The sequence below is a fragment of the Vulpes vulpes genome, chromosome 6, assembly GCF_048418805.1.
Source record: "Vulpes vulpes isolate BD-2025 chromosome 6, VulVul3, whole genome shotgun sequence".
NCBI lineage: Eukaryota > Metazoa > Chordata > Mammalia > Carnivora > Canidae > Vulpes > Vulpes vulpes.
In genome coordinates, this window is record NC_132785.1 from 91,483,337 (window position 1) to 91,502,549 (window position 19,213).

Genomic DNA, 19,213 nt, shown 5'->3' on the forward strand with positions numbered 1-19,213 from the left:
CCATAAAAGCTAGTAAGAAAAGGATCTTCTCTACCCACCACCTGGCTCCTTTTTCTAGGGCTGATGGTGGTGCTATTATTAAGACACGCGCGCCCTCTACAGCTATGAGCCTAGATTGCTCCCTACTGCCAAATTAAGCCTGGAAACAGATATTTTTTATTAATTGTGTGACTGAAAAATTACCATCCCCAAGCTATGCCACCCACAAGATAGATCCTCTAACACTTTCCCGAAAACTAGAGAATATAAAAAGGAAGTGAAATCGGCAGTTTTCATGGGTAATTATAATGTAAACACAGATTCACCTGTCTACCCTTTTGGGTAATATGCTCTCCCTCCATCGGCCAAATGGAGAGAGTGTGTGTGGTGTGTGTGCACGTGTGTGCACGTGTATGTACACTTCTACACATATATCCTCACTCTAATAGTCTGTCTCATTATGTAATTGCAAGGATACAATATGTGTTTATTTTTAATTTTTTTAAGATTTTATTCATTTATTCATGAGTGACACAGAGAGAGAGAGAGGGCCAAAGACACAGGCAGAGGGAGAAGCAGGCTCCCTGTGGGGAGCCCAAGGCGGGACTCCATCCGACGACCCCGAGATCACACCCTGAGCCAAAAGCAGATGCTCAACCACTGAGCCACCCAGGGGCCCAGAATATGTGTTTAAATGATCATCCTCTGTTCATCAAAATACTTGATTTCAAGTCAGTGAAAAATATTTGCCTTCAAACAATAGAGCAACAAGGTAAGGGACTGGTTTTTACGACCAGTGACAATGGCAGGAGGCCAGGGCGAAGAACTAGAATCAAGCTGCCAAACAATGGTATGGACATCCAGGACAGAGGCCTCAAGTGCAGAAGTGGAAAGATGAATGCAAGCATGAAAACCTGGTGTGAGGCAATTTAAAAAAGAATCTCCTAGGGAGGGATCAAAGAAGAATATGCAGAGAGACACACCCAATGCAATAGCAGGAGAGGAGAGGGGGAAAGACTGCATGTCCAGGAGATTAATGCTGTTCAACCAGAGCTGAGCAGCCTGGAAAATGAGAAAGTGCAATATGCGAAATGCATGGTCTCCTTCCCAACACTCTTAGGCAGGTCTATTTGGGAAGGAAAGATGTACTGGGCATCTGGGCACAGCATGTGAGTTCAGAACCCGTCTCCTTCTAAAACTTCCAGGCCACCTTAATTTCCAAGAACAGGGACATATCCCTGAGAGCCGCAAGAGGCACAGGCGAGGGGGTAGCAAAACAGATTCCATTCCGCAATTCTGCTTTGCACTGACTAACATGGCCATTAAAAAATGAAATCTGTTCACTAGACAAAATATAGTCAAACATTCCTGCGCGCTCCATCCTTTACACAGATTTAAATATTGGCCTGTCTTCTCTGTGTTTGTTTTGGTTCCCTCAGCCCACATTGAAGTCCACGGGCTCTTTCACTCACTCATCATCCCGCCTCCCGCTGCTTCGGCCGAGAATGAAGTAATAACTCAGCAAGCTGTTTGGGGCTTCCCAGCAGCCCGGCTGCACAGTGCCGCGTTCCGGCCAGGCAAGCCCGTGGCCTCGAACCCCACAGCCCAGCAAGCCCCGGGAGGGCCCTGCTCACACTGGCTCTCCTGCCTAAGTGAAGGCAGCCTGGGAAGCCACCTGAGGAGCAGCACTTAGAAGGCACGGCAATTTCTCCTCACTGGTTCTCGCTTACGTTTTCTCAGGAAGCTGGACTGTTTGTGGCCTACACTCCAATCACACAGTGGTGAGGGGTCCAGAAACAGCTTAAAAGAGAAAGTGTAGAGGCACCTGGCTGGCTCAGTGGTTAAGCGTCTGCCTTTGGCTCAGGGCATGATCCCGGGGTCCTGGGATCAAGTCCCGCATCAGGTTCCCTGCAGGGAGCCTGCTTCTCCCTCTGCCTATGTCTCTGCTTCTCTGTGTCTCTCATGAAAAAATACATAATTTTTTTTAAGTACAATTACATCTCAATAAAGCTGTGGAGGCTAAGGGCAAGGCAACTCTCACGTAGAGGCTGGTTAATAGACTGTTTAAAAGTAAACTACTGATTTTCTTTCCCAGAGAGCAACCTGCTGTGGCCTTTCAAAGTCTCCTTTTGTGGCCTTGCCTTTTGCTTCTGTCTGCCCTGTAAGAGCTTGCCCGAGTCCCACTGTTTGGTTTATTATCCAGCTCATCCTTCTCCCTTGGCACCTGGTATCAATGCTCACCATAGGATGTGCCTGTACTCAGAACTCTCCAGAATCAAAAGGTTTCCAAGTACTTCACTGTAATAATTTAGTCAGGAACGAATTTTTAAACATTATGAAAATGTATTTGGAAGAAAAAGCAATCTTATGCCCCCTATTAAAACAGAAAGAAGCAGCATCTGAAATCTTGATGGTACTAGTCCAAATCAATGAAATACAACCTTAATTATCAAATAAGGTTCTTTTTTTTTTTTTTTAATTTTTTTTAAATTTTTTTATTTATTTATGATAGTCACAGAGAGAGAGAGAGAGAGGCAGAGACACAGGCGGAGGAAGAAGCAGGCTCCATGCACCGGGAGCCCGACGTGGGACCCGATCCCGGGTCTCCAGGACCGCGCCCCGGGCCAAAGGCAGGCGCCAAACCGCTGCGCCACCCAGGGATCCCTCAAATAAGGTTCTAATGAAAGCTCTGTGGGGCCCTCAAGCCTAGTGATTTCCTGGAGAAGACTTGATATCAAAGAAAAAGCTTTTCCCCAATGTAATGTAGATTTTCTTTTCTTTTCTTTTCTTTTTTTTTTTTTTTTTAGTGGACTTGATGTTCATTGTTTATTTAGTTTTGGTGCTGGAAAATCAGACCAGGTACTCTGCTCTTTTCATGGGACTCAGTTTTGGACTTTAACATAATGAGCACAAGAGAAGAGGACCTGAAAAAAATGAAGAAGAAGAAGAAGAAGAAGAAGAAGAAGAAGAAGAAGAAGAAGAAGAAGAGGAGGAGGAGGAGGAGGAGGAGGAGGAGGAGGAGGAGGAGGAGGACCTGGATTGCCTGGAAATAGTGAAGAACAGAAGAGCAGGAAGTTCAGGGGAATGGCTACCACCAGTATGGAGAAGGCAGCCAGTGGCCTGAAAACCAATCCAACCATAACTGGTTGGCTGCAAGCCAATAGCACAAAATCATAACCGACGTCAGTAGACACTAACCATAACTATAAAACTATGAAGTATGAAAGCAATAATATGGTTAACAATCCTAAAAATGTTAGGATGGGCAAAGTAAGAATGAGCAAGGGAGCCACAAGGAAACTTACATCATATATTTTGGCTACTGATTCTTAGCAATACCACTAATAATGATATGCTTTTATAAAATTGACACACCTTTTAAACAAAATATTTTTACATGTAATATGTAGAGAAAAATGGAGAAGAAGAGTCATAGGAAGACTGCATACTGTGGGTAAATTGATAAAGGTAAGCTTATAAAGGCACAAACCTGAGAGCAAGATCCAAGTGACTTCCCAGATTCGAAGACCCTAGAAGTCACACCTAAAACAAGCATCCGGCCTTGTTGCTCCTGTCATCTTAATTCACTTAGCATACAGTCAATACTTACTGATAAATTCCACTTTCACAACAACAGGAAGGACTATCGGAAGTTTGGTGATGCCTTAAATTGAAAGCTCCAAAGGGCAGGAACTCTAATTTCCTGGCTCACTTGCACAACAGCACAGAGCCGTGATAGGTGAGGGTTTCAAGCAAGGTCTTTATTTTCCTATCACTCTGTTATCTCTATGTGTTTGCTTGATATAGACATATGTATGTATTTTGCAGATAACAAGAGCTAACATTTATGGTTTGCTGTGTGCCAGGCACCCTCCTAAATGCTGTATGCAACCTCAAACTAACTTCATGAAGGAGGTGCTATGATTGCCCCTCTCTTGCCAGAGGAAGAGACAGACACAGAGAGACCAGTCAGTCTAATACTCACATTCTCTATCTCAAGCTCCCATTCCATGTGTTGGCAGAAATTACACTCCTAATTCCAAGTACATTAAGTCATTCCAAGTTTAAAATCAGTTCTGCAGTTTTTCCTCCTCTTCCTTTTCCCTTAGTGGTTTCCAAGCTCCGTGGGCTCCGGCAGCCTTATGACACCTGGAGAAGGCATCTCATCCCTTGTTGCCATCATCTGTCCCACACTGGCTTCTGCTGAGATGCTCAGCCCTGGCTAGCCCTTGGCTCTGATGGATGACCCTCCAGGCCAACATTTGCGGAGGGGACTGAATTCCCATCTGGTCTCCAGCCACACAATACATATATTCTCACCACGGCTGGTCTCCCTACCAAGAGACCCCTTCAGGCCCACCTGCTCTTGCTCTGCCTCTTGGCTAACTGCCAAGTCCTTCTCAATATGAAACTGTCTGCTCTCCCATGGCTCATTCAGCCAGGAAACCAGGCAGGCCATTGAGGCCCTCCCTGTGTTGACACATTCCACAGCCTTATCTACACTTCTTAGGGGACATCTCACCAGTGCAGTAGGGAAGCTCCAGAGTCTGCCTTGCTTTCCCAGACCCCACTTTGAACACAATCACAAGTTCCCTCTGTCCTCATATCCCCTTTCATAGCTGAACATCCCGGTATGCTACCCCTCCCCCAACCATGCTCTCCAAGGAGGGGGTAGGGAGCAACAGCGCTCCTTTCTCCAGGAAGGCAACAGTATCTAAAGCATCTAACCATCTCCCCCTCCCAGCTCATAGTTTTCCACTTCTGTGGCTCATGGGGAAAAAACTGACTCCTTAACTATTCTTCACAATGGAATATTATTACTCAGCCATTAGAAACAACAAATACCCACCATTTGCTTCAACGTGGATGGAACTGGAGGGTATTATGCTGAGTGCAGTAAGTCAATCGGAGAAGGACAGTGTATGTTCTCATTCATTTGGGGAATATAAATAATAGTGAAAGGGAATATAAAGGAAGGGAGAAGAAATGTGTGGGAAATATCAGGAAGGGAGACAGAACATAAAGACTCCTAACTCTGGGAAACAAACTAGGGGTGGTGGAAGGGGAGGAGGGCGGGGGGTAGGGGGGAATGGGTGATGGGCACTGAGGGGGACGCTTGACGGGATGAGCACTGGGTGTTTTTCTGTATGTTGGTAAATTGAACACCAATAAAAATTAATTTATTAAAAAAAAAATCCTTTCTGACACCAAAAAAAAAAAAAAAACTATTCTTCACAAATCTTACTTATGCCCATAAAATGGTTTTTGAATTTAGAGTGAAGGGTCAGACACTTGTGTTCTCTACTTTCACACCAGCCACCTTTCCTTAAAGCAACAGTGACTAATGTCACATGCCCATGCTCTGGGCTCGGCCTCCACATTAAAATGAGGAAATTCAATGAAGCATAGGGGAGGAGAGTATGTACGCACAAGTTATGAACCAAAATACCATGCCTCCACATAACCTCTGGGAGAAAAGTTCAACCAGTGATAGAGACTTTTGAAGGCACCCATAACCTCTAAAAAAAAAAAAGATCAAAACATCTTATTGGGGTAGACCTAGTGGCTCAGCAGTTTAGCACCGCCTTCAGCTCAGGGCGTGATCCTGGAGACCCGGGATGGAGTCCCACATTGGACTCCCTGCATGGAGCCTGCTTCTCCCTCTGCCTGCATCTCTGACTCTCTCTGTGTCTCTCATGAATAAATAAATAAATAAATCTTTTTTTTTTTTTTAAATCTCATTGAACTAGAAAGGCTACAGGTCATATGATTTCATTTATCTGACATCCTTGCCAAGGCAAAACTAGAGAGACCAACAGATCGTATCCATACAATGGAATATTACTCAGCCACAAAAAGGAATGAAGTACTGATGTGTGCCACAAACAGCATGAACAGCCAAAACATTATGCTGAGTGAAAGAAGCCAGACACAAAAGGTCATATGATATATGATCTCATCTATAGTAACCATTCAGAATAGATAAAGCCACAGAAATAGAATGTAGAATGATGGGTGCCAGAGGATCAGGGTAGGAAAGAATGGGAGAGAAGACTATAAGGAGTTTTGCTTTGGAGTAACAGAAATGTTTTGGCACAAACAGAAGTGATGGCTGCACAATATTACAAGTATACTAAAATGCCACTGAATTATTCATTTTAAAATAGTTAATATGACATTATAAACTTCACCTCAATAAATGATTTTAAAAAAAAATCAGTGGTTGGGGCACCTGGGTAGCTCAGTGGTTGTATGTCTGCCTTCAGCTCAGGTCATCATCTCAGGGTCTTGAGATGGAGTCCCACATCAGGCTCACCTCAGGGAACCTGCCTCTCCCTCTGCCTGTGTCTCTTCCTCTCTTTCTATGTCTCTCATGAATAAATAAAATCTTTTAAAAATAAATATTAAAAAATAAAAAGATCAGTGGTCAAGTGGGAGACCTGACTATAAAGGGGCACAGGGATATTTGAGGGGGAAAATCAAATTGTTCTGTAGCTTGAGCATGGGGGTGGTTACACAACTGCCTACATTTGTCAAGACTTGCGGGCCCATATACTAAAAAGGGCATGTTTCACTGTTTATAAAATAGCTTGATTTTTTATTGGGGAAAGAGAGCTCTCCAACATCTAGAAACTAAATAAATATCGTTGACTAAAATCCACCACAGATTATTTTGCTAGAGAATGAGTGCTCCATAGAAAGGACCATAGGAAATATTATCTGCAATTCCATGCTAATGAAATGCCCTTGCTACTATTATAGGATGGAATTTATACTGACAGCTTTTCATCATTTATACTGGCAACTTTTGGCACTGAGAGAGACTTTGGTGGATATGAGCTTGTTAGAGAACTTAACTAAGACTTTTTTGATAAATATGTAAATACATCAGTAATATATAATTCGGTGAAGGAAACAGCACAGAACTCCAAGGTCAATTGTAGCACAACAGGTTAAACTATTCTCAACATAGTAATTCCAAGCATATTTTATTTTTTTAAGATTTTATTTATTCATGAGAGACACAGAGAGAGAGGCAGAGACATAGGCAGAGGGAGAAACAGGCTCCCTGCAAGGAGCCCAATGCAGGACTCGATTCCAGGACCCCGGTATCGTGACCTAAGCCAAAGGCAGACACTCAACCACTGAGCCATTCAGACATCCCTCCAAGCATGTTTTATTTCCTTCCAAGGTGTTCTGGCTACCCATCACTGTGTTAACAAACCACTCCAAAATGTAATTGGCTTGAAATGTAATTTTATTATTATGACATAATCCTGTGGGTTGAATGGGCTCTGCTGGGCAGATCTCACTCTGGGGCATTATGCAGTTGGAGTGCAAAGTTGGCTACGACTTCAATATGAAGGCTCGATTGGGCTGGGTGTCCAATATGCCTACCCTCATGCTGGCAGTTGATGCTAGCTATTGTCTTGAAGCTCAACAGGAGTCTATATGTGGCCTACATGAGGGATCTCCATGCCTCTCCACACAGCAGAGCAGCTGGGTTGCCAGAGAGATTGAAAAAAGAGTAAGCACTCCAAAAAACTCAGATGGAAGCAGTAAGATCTCTTCTGACCCAGCCCCAGAAATCATACAGTGTACCTTCCACCTTATTTTATTTGTCAAAAAGCAAGTCACATGACCAGCCCAAATTCAAGGGAAGGGAACTACACAAGGTCATGGATATTGAGGGGCATGTTCACTGGCAGCCATGTTTGGGGACTGGCTTCCAAAAGAGGCACCAGTACCATAATATCAAGTATGAGGATTTTGGAATGATATTAAGTTTTCAACTATAAAATGACATTTTGGCATTTCTTGATAAAAATTAAAGTGAGTGTCAACTTTAGAAAGTACACATCTAGTTTTTTCAGCAAAGTTCTATTAAATGCCTACTCTGACCAATCACTGTGCTAGGCCTGGAGGATGCATGGATATATCTGGCATGGAAACTGTCTCACTGCAGTTTAAGGTCTAGAGATTGCATTATGGAAACAAACAGAAAACAAAAACTAAACAAGTTCCACAGAACCTGTTGGAGGGCAAAGGAAAGTGAGTTGGTTATCCCTAAAGTGGAGTGAAGGAATAGCAAGAAGTGCTTTGGAGAGAAGGGACTTAGGAGAGGAGTCTTGACAAATCAGGATAAACTCCAAACTCCTTAGCATTTATCTGGGAGAAGGGTGGGTGGGGTGGAAGGAGTATGAGGAGAAAGAAGGGCATTCCAAAAACAGCAAGCCAGCAAAGACAAAGGTGAGGAGGCATACCACATGTTTAGGGCACTGGAAGCAGTTCCATGTGGCTCAGATGCAGAATTCAGGGGGAGTTCTAGACACAGGCATCAATCTTGCACAATCTTACACAGATGTGTTTAATTTAGTCCACAGATGATGTGTTTTTCTTTTTCACTTTCATAATGAACTACCACACAATGTTTTTTAATTTTTTTAAATTAGTTTCCAACATTTAATAAACAAAGTTTAACATAAAAAGCAGCTTCTTATGAAAAAAAAGCCTTTAATTTGGCTGGACTGGGCCCAAATTCCCACCCAGCAACAACAGGCTGGAGCCAAAGAATGTCCCCTTTAGATGGGTTTATGAACTCTCCAATTTGCAACACCCACATCTGGTCCCCACCATTCCCTCCACTGTGTTTGAGTCTGAACCCCTCAACTAGAAAGCTAAAATGCATAGTTTTTGCAGGGGGGGAGGGCAATTAATATTTTTGCTATGCCCAAGGTTTGAACCTCATCCTCTCTAAGTGGGGAACAAGGAAAAGGTATTCAATAGGGAAGTGACATGATCCCTCAAAATGATCCCTCTGGCTTCATCAAAAGATTCATATGGAAAATGCACTGAAGAAATGTATGAGCAAAAGCCAGTAAGCAGGTGGGAAACTCTTTCAATATTCCAGGTGAGAACTGATAAAGTCTGATTGAAGCAGTGGGATAGAAAGAAGGCCCAAACAAACAGTACTAAGGATGAAAAGGCAATACCTGGTCACCAAGTGGGGGTAAGAGGAAAGAGCTAGAATGATGCTCAGGTGTGGGGCTACAGTGATAGAGAAAGAGCAAGTTTGAGAAAGAGACCATAATTCCAGCCTTATATGTGTTGAGATTTACTGTGAGGGCCATCAAGGTGGAAGGCAGTTGTGGACATGGGTCCGGAACACAGAAGAGAGGGAAAGGCCAGAGGTGGAGATTAGGAATTCAGCTTATTGGCAGTTGAAGCCACAGGATCAATAAGACAGCCCAGAGAGAGGACGGGGAGTTAGAAGATAGCCAAAGAAAGGACCCTGAGGAATGTTTCCAGGACAGAGAAGGAGGAATCAGAGAAGAAAAGCTAGGAGAGCCCACTTCTTGAAAACTAAGGGAAGAAGGAATTTCTTTTCTTTTTTTAAGATTTTTTAAATTTATTCATGAAAGACTCAGAGAGGCAGAGACACAGGCAGAGGGAGAAGCAGGCTCCCTGAACCGATACAGAACTTGATCTCAGGACCCCAGGATGATGACTGAGCCCAAGGTAAATGCTCAACCACTGAGCCACCAAGGTGCGCTGGGAAGAAGGAATTTCAAGAGTGGATCAGTTATTAGAATCAAAAACCACAGAGGGATTACCTGAAGTGTTCACTATGTGTGACAGGTGGATGTCATCAGGAGGTGATCTTCACAGAGTGTACGAGAAGAACGCCAGAGATACAGGTCAGAGTCCTGAGTGTGGTTGACATGGAAGATAATACTTAGTCAAGCAAAAGACACAGTGTTGTGTTTAGGATTCATGAATAAAAATCAGAAAGTAAAAAAAAAAAAATCAGAAAGTACTATTTAAGGGATCCTACCTTTAAAGGAGAAATTAGAATTGTTCCCTTTAATCCTGGAGGAGTTTATAAGGTCTTTTTAAACCTTTTTCAAGAATGAGCCTTAAGAAAGATTAGTGAACGTCCTACTGGTTCATTTACATCAATAATCTGGTTCACTTTAAGAACCAACATTTAGGGCTTCCTGGTGGCTCAGTTGGTTAAGCAACTGCCTTTGGCTCAGATCCTGATCACAGGATCCTGGGATGGAGTCCCTCATCAGGATCCTTGCTCAACGGGGAGCCTGCTTTTCCCTCTTCCTGCCATTCCCCTTGCTTGTGCTCGCTTGCTCTCTCTCGGATAAATAAATAAAATCTCTAAAAAAAAAAATCATTTATTTTCACCTGGTCAGTCCACCAACCTTAACTCCAATAGATGGGATCTAAATGAGTATTTTTCTTGGATAAGGAATGAGTTTTACATTAAGAGAGATTGTTCTTGTATTTTTCTTTTCTTTTTTTAAAGATTTATTTATTCATTTGTGATAGACACAGAGAGAGGCAGAGATACAGGAGGAGGGAGAAGCAAGCTCCCTGCAGGGAGCCAGACCTGGGACTCAATCCCGGGACTCCAGGATCGCGCCCCGGACCAAAGGCAGGCACTAAACTGCTGAGCCACCCAGAGATCCCCGTATTTTTCTTTTATTGTCAAGACATTTCACCAACAGAAAGTCCCATGATAACAAAATGCAATTCGATTTGGGATTTGTGCGCTTATCCTACGACATCTAGCTAGCAAGGAAGAATAAAATCTGCCATTTTATTCTTAAAAGAGAGGCATTTCCTCATTTTATATTTTCCTTCTGAAAGAAATTTTTCTTGTTTAGTTTTGCAAAGTATAAGAGGATAAAAAAGAAGTGAGAAAGTAGAATCTCTTTCTATTGAATGAACAATTGGGCTGTGACGGTAAAGGTGATATGGAGCTATTTGTGAGGGGTTGGAAGTTATTGCAGTGGTGGTGGTGGTGGTGGTGGTGGTGGTGGTGGTATGTGTGTATGTTTGTGTGTGTGTGTGTTTGATATTGGAGAAACTTGAGATCTTCTGTGGACTCTGAAGAAGCCAGCAATGAGAAGCAGGCAAAAGAGAGGAAATCAGTAATGCTGCATGATTCCACAGAGGAAGGGGATTTGTCTCATATAGAAGGATCTGCCTTGGGGATCCCTGGGTAGCTCAGTGGTTTGGGGCCTGCCTTTGGCCCAAGGCATGATCCTAGAATCCTGGAATCCTGGGATCGAGTCCCACGTCGGGCTCCCCGCAGGAGCCTGCTTCTGCCTGTGTCTCTGCCTCTCTCTGTGTGTCTCTTGTGAATAAATAAATAAAATATTTAAAAGAAGAAGAAGAAGAAGAAGAAGGATCTGCCTTGTATATATATATGCCTTGTTCCAACTGGGGGAAAAGAGGTGAGCACTGTCATGGCCACATCATGTTATAGGTACAGACAAATTTCCCTTTTAAATAGGCCAGGCCATAAGCTGAGCCAGGGAAAAGGGCCCTCTTCTTGAGCAGGATGAGAAAGGGTAGGAGAGAGAGACAGACAGGAATAAGTGAAAAGCCTGGCACATGCACACAAAGCCCCATTCGGGCGCCATATTGACTTTCAATTTGCCCCATTTAGTAGAGAAATGCCTGTAACTGCCTCCTGCCTAATTGAATATAAACAAAGCAAGAAAAGTAAGAGAATAAGAAATGGACAATATGATATTTACTGTGCAATGAAGAGGCTGGGCTTATAATTAATTATATATTAACTCATTATTTTTTCAACAGATAATTACTGAGTGGCTCATAACAGCCAGATATGGGTCTAGATACCATTAACGATCACTAACAAAAAAGATAAAAATTCTTGCCTCATAGAATGCATATTCTAGTTCTCCCATATATGTCAGGATAGCCCTTGCTCACGTTCTGGAAAAGTGTTTGATTTTTCTTCTATAGCTTCCACAGAACATGCCAGGCAACAGCCTCTATTCCTAATAAAGGGCTGGAGTACAAAGAACTATGAATCAGGTACAACTGAGGATAGGCTGGCTAATACTCATTCAAATAAAATCGGAAGGACATTTCAAAAAAGAATGCCATTACTTCGTTTGGAATTGGGCCAGGCCTCCAGACTTCACAGAAATAATTAGTGTTTTCTAATAATCCATCTGACACATTATGTTCCAAATGTGATTTTCTGATTAAGGCACTAGCCATGAAACTACTTCTGGATAAGCAGCAGACAGTAAAATCCATGCAAGGTCCCCCAGGTGTTTGCTGCGGAAGCTGAAAGGGGCAAAGGATGTAGCCATATCCTTTCTGGTCAAATTTCAGGATAAACAGATTTGAAGGACAGAACTGTAATCAGGATTTGGCCACCTTGGGAAGGAACGTGGTGTTTGAACAACATCCTTCCCAGACTGAAAGCCGCTCAGACATGGATCGTCATTCCAGGCATTTGGCATGCTGGTTTATACTAGCAGCCAAGTGCATAATTGCCAGGAACTGGCCAAATCCACGGAGACACCAGTCACTTCTGAATGCTGAAAAATGTTTGTAATATACCGTAATAAATGTAAGTCTGACTCATTTAATCAGATCGGAGTCCTACCGTGGGGATTTCTGTACAGGAGAGAGATCTTTACTGAAACTACTTTACTCTACTGCCACCTTCCATTCCAGGAAGAACAGAACTATTATCTGGTCGGCCTTGCCAATTTCTGTTTTATATTTTAGGTCATTAATATGGATGCTTATAACATACATGTTTCCAACTCATTCTGAATTCATTTCAGTATGAAGTGATGAAAATAACGCTTTCTCCTTATTTTAGATTGTATTGAAAATGAAAGACAGTGATTTGAGAGTATCAGACTCTTCTTCATTCCTGACCAATTTCTCAGAGTAGTTTCCCCAAAACCAATGAACTGAGATAGGGAAAAGATTCCAGTTGCTCTTGGGACACCTGGGTGGCTCAGCCGTTGAGCATCTGCCTTCGGCTCAGGGTGTGATCCTGGAGACCTGGGATCAAGTCCCACATCAGGCTCCCTGCATGGAGCCTGCTTCTCCCTCGGCCTATATGTCTGCCTTGCTCTGTGTGTCTCTCATGAATAAATAAATAAAATTTTTTAAAAAGAGATTCCAGTTGCTCTTGCTGGTGAGAACTCACCATCTGGTTCAAGGCCTTTCTGCACTTGAAGCAATTTTGAGATGGATGTATAGCTCAGCTTCAGGAGCTGGCCAAACTTTCTCCTAATATGAAGATGGGAAATCAAATTAGCTGTTCCAGGTCTCTTCCCCAGCTACTTTTATATAGAGCCTTGAATCAAAATATCAGAAATCCTATTCTTCCCAAAGATTGATCCAGCCCCAAGATAACCGATTTATACCAAACAAACTCCCTGGGAAATTCTCTGAGCCCAGGGGTCAATTTTCAAGTGGCAATTTCATTTCATATGCTACCAATGAGGAGATTGTAATTCAGGTTAGATGATGGGGTAATTCATCCAAGGTCACACAGGTAACTGCAGAACTAAGACTTAAATTCAGGGCTTTTGACTTCAATGGCCTGGCCCTTTCTGTTAGAGCACCAGGCCTTCCTGGTGCGAACCTAGCAGGCAAGTGTGACAAGAGGTTACAAAGAGCAGAGTGCACTACTAGGGACAATAGGCCTGGCACAGGGTAGGACGGTGGGAAAAGCTGGCAGAGGACAGCAGGACTCGGGTGACTGAGGGTCAGGAGCCAGAGTCCAGTTCCAGAGCACTCCATGGGATGGAAGAAATGGCAAGAGATAATCAGGGCCCCTACTCAGAGTTCAAATATGAACAAAAGAGAAATTGTCTCAATAACACAGCAGAAGCCTGATTAGGAAATCCTGGCACATAAGGGCATGCTGGGTGGGCCTATTACCCCAAGTATTAACCTCCAACTGAGTTTCAGAGCACTCTACTCCAGCTCTGGGAAAAGAAGAAACCATCTGGGACCAGAACAGAGACCAGCCTGTAGGTGGAGCCAAGTGGCTGCCAGTGGCAGGGCAGACAGGAAGAGCCGGGGGGCAGTGAACCAGGCAGGTCACAGCCATGGGAACATCAGCCTTTAGGGTTCAGAATTCTCTTCTACACAGTCTATTTCTTGGCTGCTCTAAAATGTGCTGTTGATTCTGCTTTATCTTAGAAAGACTTCCTTAAAATGGCTTGAGAGAGGGTGACCACATAATTTACCATCCAAACCCAGAAACTTTTGAAAATGAATGAGGGAGCTGTTAATAACTACGCCAGTACAACAGTCATAAGCCAGGGCTAACCCAGGCCGACCCAGACGTGTGGTCACCCCAGCTTGTGACCAAGCACTCAGGACTCAGACATGCCTGGGCACAGCTGGTGGCGGGTGAGATAATCTTGACAGGACTGTTGACAGGAGAGCAGAGAACTCCTGGGACATAATTCATCCTAAAGGAAGAGAAAGTCAAAGTACACAAATTGGGCTTCATGACATCAAGACAGGGCCAGAGGGGAGGGATGATTCCCTAGTCCGGAAGTGTTGGCCACACCCAACATCCTGTGACTATGGCTTTAAAAAGCCAGTGCAATTAAAAAGAGCTGTTTTATTAAAATTTCCATAGAACGAAGATGCAAGCAAGGTTTAGTGAAATTCTGTGCCAGCAATTTCAGCAGCAGCGACAGAGAAGGGCACTGTAGTTGGGTGGGATGGCAGTGGAAAGTCACAGCACCTTCGGTGGACGTCAGCATGGCTGCTGCTCCAGGCTTAGGCAGTGACCAGACACATTACCCCAGCAACCACGAGCAGGAGAGCCAAAGACAGTGGGTGCCTTACTCTTATATCTCAGAGCATATGGAGGGTCATCCATGAGGGCTCGCTGAACTATCATGAGGAATACAAAGGGGCTGCAGTTTCACGTAGCAGATGAAGGAAGAACCAGAGGAATATAATTTCATAACGAATGATTCCTATGACTTACTTTAGCCCCAAGCTGGCGATGCCTTGGAAACTTAATATTTCCGCAACCATCACAGGAGGAGCTCATTGATGTCTAAATTTGAGAACCTTCATCATTTGGATCCACTCAATTCATATCAATAGTTTCATAGTCTAAAGTAGCCTTATACTCTCAAAATATGTATGTTGCAATGATACAAACATTTCTAAAATAATGCAGAAAATATGTGTACATAGTAATTAACACATAATACAGAAGAATTCCAAAAATTATGAACTTTTGCTACCATTTAAAGAACAGCATCTACTGATCCTATTATCCAACTGATCAGTCTTAGCCTTTCAAAGATTTGAAATTAGATACTGTTTTGAAATAAAATGACTCATTCATCCAACTGCTAAAATGAAAAAGACGGGCAATACCAAATGTTGGCAAAGATGTCGAGCTAGAATTTTGACATGGTGCCAGTGGGAGTGTGAATAGGTATAACCTTTTTGGAAAACTGTTTGGCACTATGGACTAAGAATAAACAAACATACTTCCACTCCTAGTATATGCCCAACAGCAATGTATACCTATGTTTACCAAAAAACACGGAAAGAATGTTTATAGCAGCATTTTTTATCATAGCCCAGCACTGGAAACTACCCAATATCAACAGTGGATAGGATAAATAAATCGTAGTATATTCATACAGTGGAATACTGCCATGAGAATGAACAAATATAACCACAGACAACAGTATGAATGAATCTCACAAACATCAAGTTGAACAAAAAAAGCGAGACACAAAATATTCCATTTGTATACAATTTACAAGCAAGTGAAATTAATCAATACTGTCACAAGTCCAAAGGAGCTGCTAATGTTCCATTTCTTGATCCGGGTGCTTTGGGAGCTTATCATTTGTCACTGTTAATCAAACTAGTTCGTAAGTTCAGTCATATTTGAGGAAGAGTATTATGTTCTACCTCAGGATGGAGCATGGCAAAGTCACATTGCAGAAGAGCATGTGGGCTAAGTGAAATTGTTATATCCATTCCAATTATAAAATATGGTACCTTTTAAACTTTAAACAATATGTTAAATAGTTTTTATAACCCACTCTAATTGTCTAGTGCAAATTAGAACTCAGCATCATTCTGGGGTAAAACAGAAACCTTAGGAAGGTAGAGATGAAAATAAGAGCACCAGCAACTAGAGGACACGAAACGAGAAAGGATGCTCCAGTTTGCATCATGTGTCTCCCCTGACCTGATAACTGTGACCACAAGAATAGGGTACATTTATGGGGCAGTCTCAGTCACCTGCTCAACAAGATCATGTGAAATGAAAAAGGGGCAATTCTCCAAAGGGAAAAGCAATGGGAAAACCACATATGCCTACTGCCATGTCATACACTGTTTCTGACTGTCATCATCACAAGAGAAATTCTTAAACTTGGCATATCAAGAATGAAGAAGTATGTTCTCTGAAGTTGCATTTAACTCTAAGGTTCCAGTGTTCTCTCCCCAAACACACTTGTCAAATCCATTATCATTAATACTAAAATATCTTGGGCAGCCCCGGTGGCGCAGCGGTTTAGTGCCGCCTGCAGCCTGGGGTGTGATCCTGGAGACCCAGGTTCGAGTCCCATGTCGGGCTCCCTGCATGGAGCCTGCCTCTCCCTCTGCCTGCGTCTCTGCCTCTCTGCCTGCCTCTCTCTCTCTCTGCCTCTGAATAAATTAAAAATAATAATAATAATACTAAAATATCTTTAAAATACGGATCTAGTTGTAAAGCATACACCCAAGTGGGACTACCAATAGTAACCATGTTTCACTTCTCTTTGAGTATCTTTCAAAATACTCATCTGTCTATGGACGTGTGTTAACACTTTTCCTTCTGGTAGTTTGGATAAATCTCCCACGTTGTGTTGACCACATACATTCCTGTTAACAGCTGTGAAGTCATACACTAAAAAATTAACTGGGGACTGCAGTTGTAGCAGGCTGAACTCAAGCCCCCCCTCCTCCTCTCAGGGAAGAATCTTGGGGATTAGAGAGAAAATAGGTTACTGTGATGCCATTTAGCCAGACAGCTCAGCAAAAAGCCTTGCTATTTTATGTGGGACCCTCCATAAGAAAGGGACCACACCAAGCAGAGAACATCTTTTTGCATAATAAGGCTAGGACTCCTATTTTGCAAGAAGTAGACTTAAAATCATGGTATTAGAACAATACACATTTCCCTCATAGACTATATACTAGGGGTGAGCATTTTCTGTAAAGGGCCAGACAGTAAATATCTTAGGATCTGCAGGCCACACAGCCCCTGGTGCAGTTACTCAGCCCGGTAGTGCAAAATTATACAGGCAATACTTATACAGTTGAGTGTAGCTGTATTCCAACAAAACTTTACAAAAACAGGCCTGTGGGATTTGGTCCATTGGCCGCAGTTTGCTAACCCTGGGACTAGACAAAAACAAACAAAAAACTACATCATAGAAGTGAGATGTGTTTGTCTTTAGGCAAAGACAAAGCCTGACAGCCCTGCTGATGGAGAGAGCAGGAGCTGAAATGCTCCCAGTTTACCCTCAGCCCTCCACTCCCTTTCTACCATGAGACTACAGCTCATCGTCCCCACTCCGCAGAATCAGCAGGAGCTAGAACAGATTGATTCTGTGTTCACATCCAGCTGAGCCCAGAGGTGGCAGAAATTATACAATACTCAAAGGAGCTGGGACGTCATTCATTCTGAGGAGGAAGGTATGTTCTGAGGAAATGGAAGAGAGAGACCCCTGATGCTGAAGTTTAAAGAGATCTGTGAAGACAATGTTGGCAAAAGGGGAAAGAAGGTGAAAGTTAAAGAATGAGAAAGAATTGAATATCTACCACAGAGGACTTACCTGGAGCCCAGGTCTCAATCTTTCTTTAAACCCTTTCTTGAATCCTTTAGAAAAGAAGCTCCTAAGCCTCCCACAAGTCCCTGCTTTACTTCCTACCACTCTCTACCTCATTCAGTTTCTCCCAAACTGGCCTCCTTGCTGTTCCTTGAACAATCTAACACATTCCTACCTCAGGGCCTTTGCACCTCCTTACATTTTAGACAGACTAATATTCAAATGGTTCACTCTCTTTTCATTTGGATGCCTCAAATGACATTTACTCAAAGATGCCTTCCTTGACTTTTCTATCTAGAATAGTATCTTCATCAGGCTCTATTTTAATTTTTCTTCACAGCAATATTACTACCTAATTCTCTTCCCCAATAGCAAGTGAGCCCCATAAAGGTGGAGACTTTGGTTAATTCACTCGAGTTCACTCCCAGCATCTTGAATAGTACCTCAGACACAAGTGGTGCTCAATAAATATTTTCTGAATCAATCAACCAATCAATAAATCAAGTCCAACATGTCTATGCTGCCTAATTTTATATGTCAACTTAGCTGGGCTATTGCACCCAGATATTTGGTCAAACATTATTTTGGATGTTTCTGTGAAGGTGCTTTTGGATGAGATTAATATTTAAATTGGTGGACTCTGAGTGAAGCAGACTGCCCTCTATAATATGGGTGGGCCCCATTCAATCAGTTGAAGGTTTGAATAGAACAAAGGACAAGAGAGCATTCTGCAGCAGTCTGCCTTTGGACTTCATCTGCAAAATCTGCTAGCCCCGGTTCTAAAGCAGACTGCCTTTGAACTGCAACTGCAACTCCTTCCTGACTCTCCAGCCCCTTAGGCTCCCGGTCAGACTTTGTGGACTTGCCAAACTTACACAACTGGGAGAACCGCTTCCTTAAAATAAATCTCTTTATTTGATTGTTTCTCTGGAAAACCCTAATACAGACCCAAAGTCAAATTATGCTATCTTCTTTACTAAAGAATTTCCCCTAATAGCTCTATACCCACGGGTTTTCACAACATGAGTCAGGGAGCTGATGTTCCCACATATTCTGCAGATCTGCAGGTAGTATTGCTCATGATGAGTTCCTACCCCATGGACAGCTAACTGGGGACCGGAGAATCGGGCAGAGGGTAATCAAACACAGTTTTTAAAGAATATAGCCGATTATGTAAAAACACGAGCACTTAAAACCATCTGGAGACTTCCTTTCGCACAATACCATTGCATTCACATTTAGTGAACAGGAAAGTGGATCTACGACCTAACCTGTCTAGATCCTCGAATGGTAAATAAAATACCAAACATACAAGCTATGTTTATATTCTGGATTTTTAGTCGCGTCCATCGTATATTTATATGACCAGATATGACCGCAGGTATAAAGTTTATGGGAGTGTGGAGCGTTTTCATGAGATGCTCCAGGACAGTGCTTCCCCCTGTGCCCTTGAAATTTCAAAATTTTAAGAAACAAAATTCCCTACCCTGGTGCCCCTCTGGAATCCTGTCACGAGAAAGTAAGGCTTTCCAGCGACCCCAAAATGTTGGGGCTGCCTTCAG